General features: G+C 40.6%; 1 protein-coding gene and 1 long non-coding RNA gene across 3 annotated transcripts in view; one reads left to right on the forward strand and one right to left on the reverse strand.

Annotated features, from left to right (window-relative positions):
• The window catches only part of Celf2 (CUGBP Elav-like family member 2), an 859,338-nt gene that overhangs the window by 635,447 nt on the left and 206,274 nt on the right, over positions 1-17,617 (reverse strand). The window lies entirely within an intron of this gene.
• LOC116082813 overlaps positions 1-17,617 on the forward strand; it is a 91,460-nt gene that overhangs the window by 67,731 nt on the left and 6,112 nt on the right. Inside the window, exon 6 of one of the 2 annotated variants that reach the window (XR_004115445.1) lies at positions 1,059-1,111. The exons of the other annotated variant lie outside the window; for it this stretch is intronic. This is a non-coding gene — a long non-coding RNA (uncharacterized LOC116082813). The remainder of the gene's footprint in view (positions 1-1,058; positions 1,112-17,617) is intronic. 2 annotated transcript variants of the gene reach the window in all.

Below are 17,617 nucleotides of genomic sequence, written 5' to 3' on the forward strand. Positions count from 1 at the left end.
CTTGGGGGAATGTCTGACACCCATCCTATTATAGGCTTCTGCTTTCCAAAGTACCAAGTTACTAAGTGGGAAGTTTAAGTTTAAGGCTACATTTTCAATTTTTGTGCATAATTTTTGGTGTACTTTCTTCACCCTAGCCTACTATTTTTTCCTCCCTTCCCTTGAAGTTCAAACACAGCCTTTCATTTCACAGTGCAGACCCCAATGTTTTAAATGCAAATGCTCCAAGAGTTACCCTATAGCTCTGGAGGTCTGACCCTGAGCTTTACTAACTCCATAGAGACAAAAGAGATGCCTTCTGAACCACAGAGAAATGAGAAGAAAACGGAACTCCCACATTCAGACAATACGACAATACGAGCACTTCACATACTTGAGTTTGAGTCTTTATCTGTAGAAGATGCCAGAAAGGAACTGGAATTGGATGGGTAGGAGGGACAAAATGAAGGGGAAATATTCTTATGCATGGCTCTTTATGTCCTGCTTAGCTGATCTGGAGGTGGGTGGGAGGATCATGAGAATGCCTGGGTTCTCTTGACAATATAGACTCTGGTTATGGGGAACATTTCTGTTTCTATCTTGAGTCCTAACAGTCATGATGTATGAGATAAGTGTGGACAGGCAGTGTGGTATGGAGAGAGAACATAGGGAGTCACTAAATTCCAAGGGTCTAGCTAAAGATCTATAGAGATAAGGGCAGAGCTTAGTGGTACTTGCCTACCATGCACAAAGCCTTGGGTTCAGTTCTCAAAACCACACACACTGCAAACAAGTGAGTTAATAATGAAATAAATAAATAGAAAAATTAAAGAAAAAGCATTCTGTTATGTACTTAAGTCATAGTAGCCCAGGCTCACCAGGAACATACTACGGAGCCTAGGATAGATTTGAACTAGTGGGAATTCTCTTGTCTCAATTTCCTGAATGCTGGGATGGTAGTGTAAACTGCCAACACAACTTAAAACCAAAACCAAAAGCAACCAACCAAACAAAACAACAAACCAAACCTTCAATTTATAAAAACCACAGAGACTAACATCTGCTTTTCCCTGCCACAGGCCCTGATCATCAGCCATTTAATTTTGAAGCCTGAGATGAAGTACCCCTTGATGTATGTTTGATTATTAATTATTATATTATTGTTCATTATTTCTGAAAAGTAATAACATGTTTAATAAAAATCTGAGCTATGATAATGAAAATCATTTAGATAATTTCAAGCGTTTCAACCTCCTGAGGACTTCAATTTGATTTCTTAAAATACAGTAGGAACTTCCTAATTCAGACTAATGACAGAGGGACCCATTGTGAATTACCAAATTTTGCAGCTGAGTGGATATGCAAACAGACAGAAAAAAAAAAAAGATACTAGGGAAAGCAAATCTCACAATATGCTTCCTCTATTTATTTTGACAATGGTAGCTCAGATTTAACAGCCTATGATGAAACTTGCCCATACGCATTGCCACTTGTTTCATAAAGATAATGGAGTCTCCCTAATCAGGAATCACACTCTAGGATGCATGCATTGAATCTCTGCTCACAAACGGCATTGGGACTGCAGGGGTTTCAAATAATGATCTGGCTTACAGAGTCTTGAAGCAAGAGCGATGGATTGTGCTGTAACAGTAGCGTGAGGGACAGAAGTAAAGACTATTTTAATAGTTACCATTTCACATTTATTAGAATTTTTTTTTTTTAGTGAGTTCACAGATCTTGAGGCAGAAGAGATTCATATATGTTCAATGTGTCAATGTGTGTGCCCATCCGAATTAATGTGTGAACATGTATATATAGGTGCACTCACGTGTATGTGTGTGTGTGTGTGTGTGTGTGTGTGTGTTAGTGTGTGTACCAGATGTTGACTTCAGGTTTCTGCTTCTATTGTTATCTTACTCTTTTAAGACAGGGTTTCTCTATGAAGCTAATGCTTGCTGTTTTGGCTACACTGGTTGGCTGGTGAGCCCCTGGGATCTGCCTGCCTTTTCCCACAGTCCTGGGATTACAGATGTGTGGCATCAGGCTTGGCTTTTTACAACATTAAATTCAGATCCTCATGCTTGTGCAGCAAGCACTTTTACTTACTGAGAGATCTCCCCAGATTCTCACGTATGTTCCTTCACTCAACCTCCCATCTACGAAGCTGCTACATTGCCAAATATATTATCTTTTCTGGAATCAGGAGGCCCAACTCACTTCTATGAGATTTTTTTCCTTATCTGAGAAAGAGCACACAGTTTGGTGTATATATGTGTAGGAGTAATAGTAGAATTCAGAGCCTAATGCTCAAGTGTGTTTCCTGCTCATCATTTTATGACATTGTCTCTTAATCTACCTCCCGTGAAGGATGCTGAGTGCTCCCCAACCATGGCTATACAATAGAACCAGTCAGGGAACTATCTGAAAACACTCCATACCTTGTAGACATTCTGCTTTATGTTTAAGAGCCTTTGGAGGGTTGGAAGTCATGCTTTTCTGCTGAAGTTTCAGTAGCACATTCTGTGTTCTTAGTGGAACCACAGTAGGGGAGGAGATGTCAGATGGAATGAGTGTGGATGTGGTAGATGTCAGCCATCAGACTGGGAGGTGAAGAACGCTCATGCCGTTCAGTCAGCACTGCTAGCTTTCAATTCTTCCATGACTGACTAGCCATGTGGTGCTTTGACATTTACTTAAGGCCCTGCTACTTGGGATTCCTCATCTACAGTAACCGGCATAAGAAAAGTACTTGTGATGCTGCTATAATTGGCCAGGCTCATGCATGTGATGAGTTTGGATCTATTCTGAGCAAAGCAAGAACCATAAGGTGGTCATTTGTTATTCTTTGGGGAGCGTAGGTCATGTGTAGAGCAATTAGAGGGCATCCCACTGGCTCCCGACTCTAAAGCAATCCAACTGGGACTCAATGGAGATGACAGGATTGCTTAAGCAGCTTGGCCCCTTGACCTAAACCCTATAAGTGATTCTTAACAGAGTTGGCTTTGTGTAGGACCTTTGACTTTTACCCATTTGGAGGAAGGCCACTTACATGGGGGGAAAGGCCAGATAAATAATGCTGACATCAGAGAGAATAGTGAACTGGGACTGTGGCTGAGTGATACTGATTCTGTGTGCATGCTTGACACAGCATGGTCACTGTGGGAGTCAGTGGAGAATTTCTTCTATTATGTGGGTTACAAAGATGAAAGTCAGCCTTTACTCACTGGGTCATCTCTCAGTATCTTTTCTTAGATAGGGTTTCATGTACTCCAAGCTGGTTACAAACTCCCTATATAGCAGAGGATGACCTTGAACTTCTGATCTCTCTGTGTCAACTACCCCAGTGCTGAGATTACAGACATGAACTACTATATCTGCAATATAAAGAGCTGGCAAACAAACCGGGGGCTTTCTTGTGCTCTGCACACATCAACCAAATAACATCCTAGTCCCTAGAACATATGAGTTCTGATGGACTTCTGTCAATAGAAAGAGATCTGATTTCTCTTAGGACTAATTCTTAAAACACTCGCTTTTTTGTAGAGGCAAACACTGCAGAGGCATAAACAGCTTGATTATGATGTCCCAGGATCTTGGGACATGGGTGAGGTGCTTTGGATTGAGGTGAAGGAGGAGACACACGAGATGAAACCACAGGTACTCACAGACAAAGAGACACAAAGGACCAATCTAGTGAGAAGAAAATGGCTGCTGAGAAGTTAGGGCTGGGGAGATGCTTCAGTCAGCAAAAGGCTTACTTAACTACCATGAGAACCTGGGTGTGGATTCCCAGAACCCCCTTAAGGGCCACACCCTGTGGTCTCAGCACTGGGAAGGCTGGGACAGGAAGATCCCTGAAACTCACTGGTCAGCTAGTTTTGCCCAACTAGTCAAGCTGGGTTCAGTAAAAAGTTATGTTTCTTTTTCTTTCTTTTTTTTTCATGATCTATTTTTTATTAGATATTTTCTTTATTTACATTTCAAATGATATCTTTTTTTTCCTGGATTCCCCACCCCCTGTTCACAAACCCACCCTCTCCTGCTTCTTGGCCCTGGCATTCCCCTACACTGGGGCATAGAATCTTCATAGGACCAAGGGCCTCTCCTCTCATTGATGACTGACTAGGCCATCCTCTGCTATATATGCAGCTGGAGCCATGAGTCCCACCATGTGTTCTCTTTGGTTGGTGGTTTAGTCCCTAGGAGCTCTGGGGGTACTGGTTAGTTCATATTGTTGTTCACCCTAAGGGGCTGTAAACCCCTGGAGTTCCTTTCTCTAGTTCCTTCATTGGGGACCCTGTGCTCAGTTCAATGGATGGCTGTGAGCCTCTACTTCTGTATTAGTCAGGCACTATCAAAGCCTCTCAGGAGACAGCTATATCAAGTTCCAGTAGAGAGTAATACAAGAGAGAAATATATATGATGCTAGCCTAGATCTCCACACAGACATACACAGATACACACAAACATACACACATACACCACTCACACACACATACATAACATACATATACACACATGCATAACACACATATAACACAATTCATACTTACATATATAACACACAAATAATAACACACACACACACACATACATACACACAAACAGAGCATACCAGCATCCTTCTCTCTAAAATCAAATTGAGATTGGATGTTTTGTAAGTTGTTTATTTTGTGCCTATGTCCTCTTTCTCTTGTTTTTTGGCAGCCACAGCTATATTTGGTTCCTCCCTTCCTCTCCTGTTCCTCTTCTGCATTGTTTTGTTTCTAGCCAGGCAGAGTTCACGGAACAGAATACAAGTTTAATACTAGCTTAGCCTAAAACTAATTAGGAAAGCAAATCCATTGTTCCCCTCAAAAAACCAAGCACCAAATACTCTAATCAAGTCAAACTGACTGCCTTTTTGCTGTTTAGGAATATCTGCACTGCAGTTCCTTCAACTAGGAGGTCTAGTTTGGAGCCTACTGCAAACTGAAGTACTTTAGCAGGAGATGTCCACAAGTCATTCAGACTAAACCTTCACTTGTTCATTATTGATTGGGCACAGCAAAGAGGAAGGTTAGAATGTGAGGAACTTTATCAAGGCAGGGGTGGCAGCACACACAGGCAAAAAGGATGTGACTTCTCTTTGTCCTTAACCCATGCTGCTTCTTGGCTGGCGACACCTGCCTGCTGGCAACTGGGACTGTACCCAGGCCTGTCCCTCTCCTCTGTGCTCTGGCACAAACACACAAGGGTAGGCTACTTGGGAAAACGCTAAGCCAGGTCATGGCAAGGCTTATGTATCTTTAGCTTCTTTTATCTATCTTGTGCATGTTCTATGGAAAACTGCAAACTGTGGCATTTGGGATTTAATGAAAGGCTCTGTGCTAATTTGGGCACCGTGACAATGGGATAACCAAAACTTATAATTGCAAATGGTTGAGAACTCAGCTCTTGGGTGATAAGAGGTTGATGGGAATCTGATATGATAGGATGACCCTTCCTGACAAGGGAACAAGGGAACCTGCATATCTATTTTTAACCAGGCTCTGGAGACTTCTAGTAATTGACATTTGGAACTCAGGTTCCTATTTGCCCCTGTTCCTGGGAATATTTGCTTCTTTCTCTGTTGGAGTTCCCTAGATTTAATCCTTCCTAGCAGCTTGAGAAGGCATTTGGTGCTGGCTTGGGCTGCAGGCTCACAGAAGGTAGCACTTGCCTCACACACTGGCACTCCCTGCAGCCTGCCTATAGTGCCTCTGTATATTGCCTCTGGCTGAGTCTTTCAACTTAGAGCTGGCCTTTTATTCCAATGGGAATGAATTCCTGCTTCATATGAAACTATAGGTATTCTATGAGTACCTATAGTTGAGGGCTACTGAATGAATGAACTGGTTGACTTTTTCCTGTTGGGAATAAAATCTAGGGCATTGCACAGAGCAGACAAGTACTCTACCACTATACTAAATGACCCAGCCCCAAGCTTAGGTCTTACAGTGTTAGTAAGACAGAGTGATGCCATGGGTGAGCCGCTGAGCTCAAGCCTAGCAGGAGTCTCCATGAAGCTGACAGCAGGTTGGGGGTTCAATGCCTCAAGCCCCACACCAGTGGGAGATGATGAATGAAGGACAGTGGACAGTGTGCGCTGCTTCCCTTTAACTACAGCACCCCTCACTGTCCAGGATCAGCTTTCCCATAACTGCTCTCTCATTTTTGTCTCTCCTAGAATTAAACCTCTCCCTGTGAAAGAATTCAATGATTAATTCACAGTGAGGTATAACCTTACAGATTTTGTATGCTACTGCTTAGAGTCCTCTTAGCATATTAATAGGTATAAAGCCTGAAGCCAAAGGAATCAATCAGTCCTTTATCTGGGGATGCCACATGTCCAGGGGGGTTTATATTCTCAGTTAAAGGTAGAGATGAAGCTTCTTCTGAAATGTCAGCATTTAAACATTTAGGGTTTTCTGTTTCTATAAAAGCAAGACCAGTCTCCTCTAAACAGAAAGCAGATATTTGTGAAGTCTGAGATATGGTCAAGATGTCATTCTAGTCCTCAATATGTGTTATTACTATGATTGCTTAGGAATTAAGTCTTTCCATTCCAAGGTAAAAGCTAGAGTTGGGACCTGGTAGATAGCTTAATGGGTAAAGAGACTGGTGAAGCATGAAGACCCAAGTTCAGATTTTCCTCACTCACGTGAAGAAGCTGGACGCTGTGCCACACATCTGCCATCCTGTCAGCTCAGAGGATGCCTCAGAGTTCACTGGCCACTCAGTCTAGCCAGCTAGTGAGCTAGCATTCAGTGCAGAGAGAGATCCCATTTCAAAAATTATGGTGGATACTCATCCAAGAGGATATACAGCTCTGACCTTTGTGGGGGAGAGGGAGGGAGGGAGAGAGGGAGAGGGAGAGGGAGAGGGAGAGGGGAAGGGAGAGGGAGAGGGAGAGAAAGAGAGAGGGGGGGCAGACAGAGAGACAGAGAGAGACAGAGAGAGACAGAGAGACAGAGAGAGAGAGACAGAGAGATAGAGAGACAGAGAAAGAGAGAAGAGTATTTTAAGACATCAGGACATTTCAGTCTCCTTTTGAAAGTCCTGCTCTGGAGCACCCTATTGTCTACGGTCACTTTTTGGGTTTCCAAACAGCAAAGACATTTTGTGATCAGGCTATCATCTCCTCTGAGTTAAGATGTGTCACAGGCCCCTCTGCTGGATGGTGTTTCTCATTGCCCAATGTTTTATTTCCAGCTTGCTCCTATCTGGCTAACCCCAACCACCCTATCCATGTCAGATCAAGTGTCATTTCCCCTTTCAGATAGTATTTTGACAGCAGAGAACCATCTTCCTATTGCCTGTTCTTATCAGCCACAGCACTGAGTCTATCTACATTTGTACTTGTTTGTGCCACTGTTCTTTAACTCTGAGAACATCCCCATCTATTGGGACAAAGACTGCACAGGAGCTGCTCCCCATTGGTATCTCCAGCTTTTATACTTTGCCTGACACAGGTGCAGAGAGAAGGTCAAGGGGTGAGTTCAGCTCTGAGGTTGGCTGTTATCAGAGTAATTTACTTTATGATTATAGGGGAAAATGGCCCGAAGGGAGTAATCTTCAAAATCATGTTATTACTTAGACATTGTAGTTCATGTCTATAGTCTCAGTACTAAGAAAGGCAAGGGAAGAGGAATGCTGTGAATTCAAGACAAGTCTCTGTTCATAAACATCAACAGCCATGTCATAGACTATCTATTCATCACTCCAAGTTAAAAAAGGCAAACAAAAAATATGTATAATTTTCTTTGGTAAGTTTGGTATATACATATCTGAATATATAAAATGTAAAATATAATTGGGATGGTTTTCAAAGAATCTTTTGTATCTACTATATTTTCTCACAAAATAAAATGTCTGTGAGGGTGTGGCAGGAGGCTCAGTTAGTCAAGGGAGGGCATGAATTTGGACCCCAGAACACATGTAGAAATGCCAGATGGGGTGGCACGTGATTGTTAATTTAAACTGTCAATAAAGAAGATGCCAAGGGCTGTTGGCCAACCAGCTTGGTTGGTAATCTCCAGGCCAAGTAGGTTGAGGTCCAGACACAAGTGAGGTGGGTACATTCTTGAAGATGACAACCAAGATTTTCCTCTCACTTTATATGCATGCATAGACATGTGATGAGCACTGTCATACACACATGTACTTATACTCATGTGCATACATATGCTCAAGAAATAAGAAAAATAAGGTGTTTCATTGTGAAGGGATCAATGTATATATGTATATATATACATATATACATTACATAGTTATGAATATTATGCAAGATTTTAGCATATTATATACATATAATTTACTAGTATATGCTGTATGCTATAATAACACACCGTGCTGCCTATACGTGACAATATATACAAATATGCTAAGTGACATTCACCTGACACTCATTGAAAAGACAGAAGTCATTACTGTGCTTCATACCTGAAAATGATGATTAAGATGGGGTAATTCTCCATGAATTCTGCTGAAAGGACAGATTCTCTAACCTGCCTGATCTGTGGCCCTGTAGAAATTTCTCTTTAATCTCTGTATCATCATTTTTAGGTATTTCTAGGGATAAAACCCAGTGCCTTGAATATGCTAGGCAAGTGTTCTACCTTGAGTAGAGCATTTAGTCCCCATCCTGTCCTTTGTTGTTTGCTTACGATGAAAGTAGTGAAGTGTCATGAAAGTACTTTTATTAACAATTTTTATGTAGAGCAAGAGAGAATAGAGCAGAAGTCAGCTGGGTAGTAGTTGAACCCCAAATGTACTGTCTCATGATCGCAGTTCTAGAAGTGGCCCAACTCTGACCATTGTTTATTGAGAAGGCTGCTCCCTAGCTTGGATGGTTACTGTGCAAGTGAATTGGTATGTAATCTTGTGGAAATGGAGTCTCTTCTACCTCTTTGTTCTGTTTTAAAACAAGATCTTAGTGTGTTTGAGGTTCTCCTCCGACTCATGGGCTTCCAGCCTCAGCCTCCCAGTTGTTGGATTAGGAACGCACCCTTTCTATTTACCTTGGGTTTCTCCTTTTTTATGTAGTTACAATGTTACCATCAGGAAGACCAAATAGAAGGAAGTTGAGGATGTTCATCATTTGCAATACACCCTCAGCTTTTGTAAGCATTTTCATAGGTTTACTTTTCTTATTTGATCCTCCCCCATGGTGAGAAAAATAAATACAGATAATATGAAAATATTTTAATTTATATTCTCTAAGGTAACAACACAAAGTGCACAGAAGTCAGTGGACACACAGAGAGAGGAGTAACCTAACCTATGGGAGCACCTACCACTCCAAGCTAATTAATCAACTGCAGTGGGTTAAGCTCTTGGAACCTACTATAGGTTCTACTAGCTGGCCTACCATTGATAGATTGTCTCATCATATTAGACAAGGTTCTGGTGTGTATGTGAGAAAATGGCTCCATCAAACTCAGGCTTACTCCAACAGCTGTTATTATAATATCCCAGTCTTCTCATTCTCCACGTTCTAGAGATGGGAGCTTTAGGAAGTGCAAGTTCATAGGGCCTCTACTCCCAGGACCTCTGGAAGACCAATCAGTGCACTTAGACACTGAACCATCTCTCTAGTCACTGGGGCCTCTACTCTCATGTTAGGACCAGTGCTTCAATAAAAGGGTCCCCAAACAAGATCAGGCATATTTAAGTTGGATCCACCAAAAGATAGCTAGTTCCACCTGGGGATCCATCCCACATATAGTACAAAACCCAGACACTATTGTGAATGCCAACAAGTACTTGCTAACAGGAGCACAATATAGCTGTCTCCTGAGAGGCTCTGCCAGTGCTTGACAAATACAGAAGTGGATGCTCACAGCCATTCATTGGACTGAACACAGTCCCCAATGAAGGAGCTAGAGAAAGAACCCATGGAGCTGAAGGGGTTTGCAGCCTCATAGGAGGAACAACAATATGAACCAACCAGTACCCACACACCTCCCAGAGAGTAAACCCCCAACCAAAGAGTACACATGATGGGACTCAAGGTTTTAGCTGCATATGTAGCAGAGGATGGCCTTGTGGGACATCAATGAGAGGAGAGGTCCTTGGTCTTGTGAAAGCTCCATGGCCTATGTAGGGGAATGCCAGGAGAGGGAAACAGGCGAGGTAGATAGAAGGGGGATAGGATAGGGAGGTTTTCAGAGGGGAAATGAAGAAAGGGGGTAAATTTTGAAATGTAAGTAAAGAAAATATTTAATTAAAAAAAAAAAAAGCAATGCTTGTGCATCTTCCCAGGAAGCGGGATGCGTGGTTCTGCTTGTAACAGGCAGCTTCCTATTCAAGGGCTGTTCAGTAATTTACCAATACATCTCCACACCCTACCTGTCTTCCAGAAATCCGTCACCATGCTAGTAATACTCAAGTCTTGATAATGTTCCCAATCTGTTACTTATTAAAGTCTACCTTCCTCCTAAATGTGTGATGCCTCTACACTTGTCAGATGTTCTAGGTGGACAGCAACTTTCTGGCTTCATTCTAAAGCAATCATATATGGCTTTCATGATCCCATCATCTTAAATATATATTTTATTGCTTCATCTATAAAACCACAGAAATTCTACATGGAAAAAAATCGAGGCAAGAAACAAAAGTTAAGTTTCCTAAGGACTCTTCACTTGGAAAAGACTGAAGTTAAGAGTTCACATCTGGGAGATGTGTCTTTAAGTCCTGAGCTGCTGCTAGTTAGGCATCTGTGATTCATTCTATCACTTTTGGGCATTCAGCATATACTATCTAGTTTACTTCATATGCATATGTATGGACATTTCTTAACTAAGAATAGGTAGCTAATTTTTTATTGGATAGGTTGATAGACTAAGAAATATGTCTGTTTCAAACCCAAGATCCTTACAGTCTGGCTCACATTATGTTGTAAGGGTGTCACTTACAATTTGGGCATGTCATTTCACACTTGGATTAGATTTTTAATAGCATTTAAAATTAGGAAGAACAAATGAAACCAAGCTGTGTGTGCTTAGCACATCATTTTTGCATCCTATGCATTGCTAAGCCCTTTCATAATCAATCAGTCAAAGGAGGGTGCAAGGTTCTGGGAATTTGCAACCTGAGGTCAGAATCTTCTGCTGAGGAGGAATGGCCCTGTGGAGGTAGTGAAGAAAAGACAGAACGAGCTATCACAGTACTGAGTGGAGACTGTAGCTGCTGCTCGGTGTGCTTCCATATGACGGGGCTGTAGATTCTCGTGGCTTTATCTTCCTTCTCAGTCTTGTGTATGTGACCCTGGCACAGCTCCTGGGTAGAGATGTCCATGATGCTTCACATTCTGTTACCCATACTTCTTAAATGAAGTGACCTGGAGAATATTCTCTGTGGAATTTCATATTTAATTTTCTGATGAAATTCAGTAGGGAAATGCTATGTATAGGTACAGAATTTTGTTAGCATTTATGTATTTCAATCAACCTGTAGCAGAGTGTGGGACTAAACTTGACTTCTGTTTAAAATCTTTGTCTTAACACAGGGTATATTTGAGCTTGAAGCTGCTATGTATACTCAGCTATTTGCCAATTTAGGTTCTTAGGGAAAATTTGCTTTCTGCCATAGCAATTTGAACACCGTTTCTAGGATCTGTGCAGGAAGAATATCATTGACCTAAACTCTAGACTATCTTTTAATAATTGCATTAGGCATATATGCTTTTAAAACACAGTGTCATGAAATATATTAAAATACAAGCTTTAATTTTTCAGGTGGTTTCACAAAATACATTTTCTAGGCTTCTATATTGAAAGGTTACTAAACATTATGGTATTCAGAACACATAGCATTTCTTTTAATACAACTAATTATACAGAAATGAACTGGTCTGTACTTGTGGAGTCTTTTTTTGTTCTTGTTCATTTTATTGAGGCAAGATCTTACATGCTCTTCTGTATCCCAGGCTGGCCTTGAACTTTGGATCCTCCTGCTTTTACCTCCCATGTGCTAGGAATATACATGTACCTACCAAATCTAACTGATTCGAACTTTAGGTAGGTTCTGTGAAATAAATCTTGGAGCAAATACCCACAGACATATGATGATCAAGAAGCCATGCTAAGCCAGGCTAAGGATATGGTTCAGTCACTAAGGTAGTCTCAGAACCTAAGTTTGAGACACAAGGCCCAAGAAAAGAAGCAAGCTATGATCATGTGAGTAGAGCAAGGTAGATTCTTAGAATTCACTGCTCAGTCAGCCTAACCTACTTAGAAAGTACTCAGTAATGACATACTCTGTCTTAACAAACAAGGTGGATGGTTTATGAGAAGAGAAGGTTGTCTCTGATTTCCATGTGCTCTCTCTCTCTCTCTTCTCTCTCTCTCTCTCTCTCTTTCTCTCTCTCTCTCTCTCTCTCTCTCTCTCTCTCACACACACACACACACACACATACCCCTACTTTGAGGTTCTTACATCACATTTAGGAAGTCTCCATAACAGGCCATCCAATATCATGTCTCAATCCATGGTGAAATGGAGCTACTATCTGTTTCAGTCTCATTAACAACAAATGGCAGGAGTCTAGGCAGGATGGAGGCAGCACTAGAGGACAACAATGATAAATTGTTTGCATCTTTCTTTCTGAGACACCATCCTTGACATGTCATGGTGTTGCTATCCTCTCCCATATGTGCAAGGCAGTCTAGCTTTGTTTATAAACAGGCTTCCCCCATTTCCTTCCCTAAAGGGTCTGCAGTATAGAATATATTGACAGTTTTAAGCTTAACCTGTAGCACGTATAGTTCAGGATCAGTAAGAGTGAACTCAGACCATCTGTTGCAATGTTGAAATGAAGAGAATGTAGGTATCATCCTAAGACCAAAAATAAAAATATCTCCATATTTTAACTGTAACAACTGTCCTAGTCAGGATTCTTTGGTGTGAAGAGACACAGTAACCACTGCCAACTCTTATAAAATAAAACATTTAATTAAGGCTTGGTAACAGCTTCAGAGTTTAGTCTATTGCGATGGGGAGCATGGTGGCATGCAGGCAGACATGGTACTAGTGACGTAACTGAGAGCTCTACATCTAGATCAGCAGGCACCAGCAAAGGCCTGGCTTGGCCTTTTGAAATCAGTGACACACTTCCTCCAACAAGGCCACACCTTCTGTTCCCTCTCAAGTAGTGCCACCCTCTGATGACTAACATTCAAATCTATGAGCTTATGGGGACCATTCTTACTCAAACCCCTTAGCATGTGCTGAACTTGGCCTTGAATTGAGATGTAGCAGCAGTATTAAGGGCTATGGGTCTGAGAAAGAATGTTGCAAAGTCTTCACATACTTTCCAGGTAAGAGGGGAAGAAATGATTTTGCAGTAAGGCTCTTTAAGCAGGCCCATTGTTCCCCTTAGCAGGAATCCCAGCCATTCTGCCTGTTCAGATCATTTTTCTTTTTCTGGCTTCAGGTAGCAAACTGACAGCAGGTTGAGAAGTTTAAACATTTGGGCAATAGAAATTATGCAAATTTTGTGTTTTAGCAAGAAAAAATTTATACCCCTTGAGGTCTTTTAAAGACCATTAATCTAGAAATTAGGTACGAATTCTTACTTTTTCATACTAACAATGATTTCATAAAGAAAAACTCATTAGGAATTGTGACAAATAAGAAGTTCGATTGAACATTTAAATTCAAGAACCTCAGTGAGTGCCCAGGGAGATATTTACCCAGCCAATGACTCTCTGATGTTATTAAGAAGTAATTTATTCAAGAAAGTCTCCATTCATGAGTTTACATAAGAACAATATCTACTTTACAAAGGCCTGCATTCTCACTGTATCACATACCTAATTTACAACGACTTTTGGTTAAAATTTTCATTAGGTTGGTTCAATAGCATTTGATAATTTTAAATCAGTTTTATGAGATCCCAGGTTCCCATTTATAGGAAGAGAAACTGCCGAGGAAATAAATTTTTAAAGAGCATATTCATCTCTCCACTGAGGTCTGCATAGCAAGTCTGAAGTGAAAGGAAATTAACCTTTTCTATTTTTATGGAAGTCCTTTTAGGCATAGATTCTGGGCAGCCTTGGAGAAACAATAGAGATGCAGACTGCCAGTGTTTTATGTATACTGATCTGTGTAGCTATTCTAAAACAAAGTTTTCAGTGGGATGCTAGATAGGAAAAAGAAGACTCCAGAATTTAACTGTAGAAACATCATGGATTTAGAGCCATAGAAGATATAGGTTACTGCTCTGGCTTCTCGGAGTAAGTAAGGGTCAGAAAGCTCAGGAGATCTGTGCTCAGGAGTTGAGGTAGGAAAAACACTATGTGGCTGATCTAAGAATGTAAAATCAGGGTGAAGCTCAGTGATGAGGAATTTTCCTTATTTAATCAGAACATGGTGAGTTAGCAAGAGATTGTGAAAAACAGACCCACCAAAAACGTTTACAGAAATCAAGTTTTCTGTGAGAGCTCCCTGATCTACATGGTAACTTCGAACATCCTTGTAACTCACCTGCAAAATAGCACGTGGCGGAGCAAAGCAGTGCCTTTTTCTTAAAGTATAGACATAGCAATGAAAGATGCCTACCATGCTGATATATATATATATATATGCATGCCCTTTGCCACCATTAAATTCTGAAGTGATCTCTTAGGCAGAGGAAATGATTCTGAAATCTTCAAATATAGAAAAAACCAAAGTAGATAATCTCTCCTCTGAATGCCAGTTTTCATTTACTAAGTCTTACTTGTTTAATTCTCTTTATTTATGTTGTGAAATCCGGGGCATTATTTAGGAGGCAGCATCCTTTGCAACCCATCACCCCACATTAGAGAAAGAGCTGCCTGTTTCTAACCAAAGTCCTGGGCTGTTGCGTCAGCTTCAAATGACCAGGTTCAAATGTCCACCTTCTCCTCACTTAGAACTTGGCCTCTGATATATAATCTAAAAGTCTTGAAACCAAAGTTACAACCCCTGTGTCATAGCTGAGTATGACTTTACAGTTAGGTATGCTCTGATATCATGGAAGGCAAATTTGCAGACTGGATTGGGTGACTGCCGTTGTCATTATAAGTTACGCTTTGTATTTTATAGTACATCATGAAACCATAAAAGAGACATTAAACTTTAGATTTCAGTGTTTAAATCACACATTTTATTCATCATTTGGCAGTTAAATGCTTCTTAAATACTATGGAAATTTGATGATTTGACATACGGAAGGCTGAATTACTAAGTGCAGTAAAACTATATCACATAAGTCCACAAGACAGAGGAGGACCTGGTTCCCTTTGGCCTCTGAGAGAGGAAGGCAGGACTCAAATTGGAGCTGATCCCTGCACCTCTAAATGCTCATTCCCATATGCTCATCCAAACCATAGTTGGTACTGACCAGAGCATCCTGACATGTCTTGAAAATTCCTCATCATTCCTATGAAACAGATAAATTGGATCCTAGAGTTATCTGTGCCTAGTTTCCTAGGCTTTGCTAAAAAAAGTTAATACATTATAATGTGGGAGTCTCTGTTGGCATGGTTCAAAGCTTACTATGCCAGCAACCCTGTCTGATGGTTTGCCCAGATTTTGGAACCTATATATCTTGATTCTCAGCTTTACCTGCTTTGAAATTCTTGGGATGGAAGCTGGCCCTGCTTGACAAACATTTTATGGTTTGACTTTTAAAACCAATTTTATGGATGCCTTTGCCAGTGTGAAGGACTTTCCAGTGCTCTCAACTATCCCTCATACACCGGCAGTCACCGAGGCTCGGACTCACTTGGTTCTGACTCTAGCTCCGAGGACATGATCTTAAGCAGTCTTCACATTCACAGAAAAGCAACTTCATCTGTAATGTGTAGTCCCAAGACTGTAGGGATTCTGGGAAAATGCTCTGACTTCTTGGAACAGTTCGTCATCTGTGGGCTCAGCTACAACAATCCCCTTCTCCCCCAGTCTTCTGTACCTGTGCTCAAGGCCTGACTCCCAGGTAGCACATACAAGTTTTAACAAAGTGTGTTACGTCCTACGTCAAGGCCCAAGAAATGTTAGTTTCTCTTTTGTGGAAGTATGAGGCCATGAAAGTAGACATTCTAGAAATGGTAGAGAAAAGGGGGCAACCAAAGAGAGAAAAACGCTCAGAAGCCCGAAGTCTGAAGTCATTCTTGCTTAATGATTTTTGCTTTTGGCTTCGTTAACAAAACCCTAGGAATTTCCAGAGTCTGATTTTTTTGTTTTGCTATCCTCTCAGAAAGTCTAGCCCAATATTAATAAAAGTCTTGATTTATAAAGTCTGTAACACATTTTCTCTCATAACCAAGCTGATTCCATACAACTCAGACCAGAAGCACTGTCCAGAGGAGCACCTATGTGCTTTAGAATTCTGTGAGTTTTTGTTTAGCATCTGTGCTCTGGCCATAGCCACCTAACAAGGCATTTTCCATTATTCTTTTCTCAGTTCAGTGCATGCTGTTTTTGTGTCCCTTAGAAATGAGCTCGTCGGTAATCAGAAATCACTTCCACTACAGTTCAGTGCACTTACTGTAGATGTGGCAAATGCTTGTTTACAGAGCTGGTAATTGGATTAAAACATTCAGAAGAAACAGAAACTGAGAATGGAATGTATTGGAAAGAAAAAGAGAAGCAGGACTGTAGAAATCACAAAACCAAAATGAATGAAATAGCTTTAGTGAATAGAACTACTATGAACAGGTATCACTTCTCAGTAACCAATACTCCAGAGTGTGGGGTCCTCAGTATCCAGTGCAGCAGTACTTAATATGCTAAGAATGGGATGAAAGGCTCTTAGGAAAATACGTTCTGAGAGGATGACTTGAAATCAGCAGATTGATTCCTTCTCCCTTGAAATTAGGCTGTGTGCATCTACATAAGACTGTTAAATTGATTGTTGTCTTATATCAAACAACTTTTATAATACTTATTTTTATTGTTATAATATTTTATAAATTTTAAGGAATATGACAAAAAAGATATTGTAGGTATTGAAGGGGGGGTCTCTGGGAGGAGTGGGGGTACAAAAGGGAAACAAGAACGTGATTTAATTCTATTTATTTAAAATATGTTTTTAAATGTTAACAAATTCAGATAAATTGAAATCATGCAACTTTTCTCATCATAATGCAATAAAAGTTTAAAAAAATAATAGAAAAGTTAAAAAAAAAAAAAGAAAATGCAGAGCCATATTTTAAGCTTGTCTTTGGAATGGAGCCTGAATATCCCCACCCCCCAGCTTGCTTTAGCTCATGTATATTTCTACAAGCCCTGGTTTCTCAATTTTATATATCTAGCTCACCTTAATAAATCTAAGGAGTCATGTAGAACCATGGTTCTCAACCTCTAAAAAAAAAAAAAAGAAAAGAAAGAAACTAGGCTGTGTAAGTCACTCTTATGTCTACACAGTAGAACACACTAGTAGGGGAAACTCTTAAGCTAGTTAAGAGAGGAGATTTTTTATTTTGAATTTAGACACCATACTAACAGCTCAAGAATACAAAACTCCTTCCTGAGGTCTCTTTTCTTGATTGTGCTGACACTGGGGGACAGAAGGAATGTGAATGTAGCCTGAGTGACCCCGTGTCCATTCCAGAGTGGAGTCAATATATAAGCACACTTGGCAGTTCCGTTC

This window comes from Mastomys coucha, unplaced genomic scaffold (genome assembly GCF_008632895.1).
Source record: "Mastomys coucha isolate ucsf_1 unplaced genomic scaffold, UCSF_Mcou_1 pScaffold7, whole genome shotgun sequence".
Classification (NCBI taxonomy): Eukaryota; Metazoa; Chordata; class Mammalia; order Rodentia; family Muridae; genus Mastomys; species Mastomys coucha.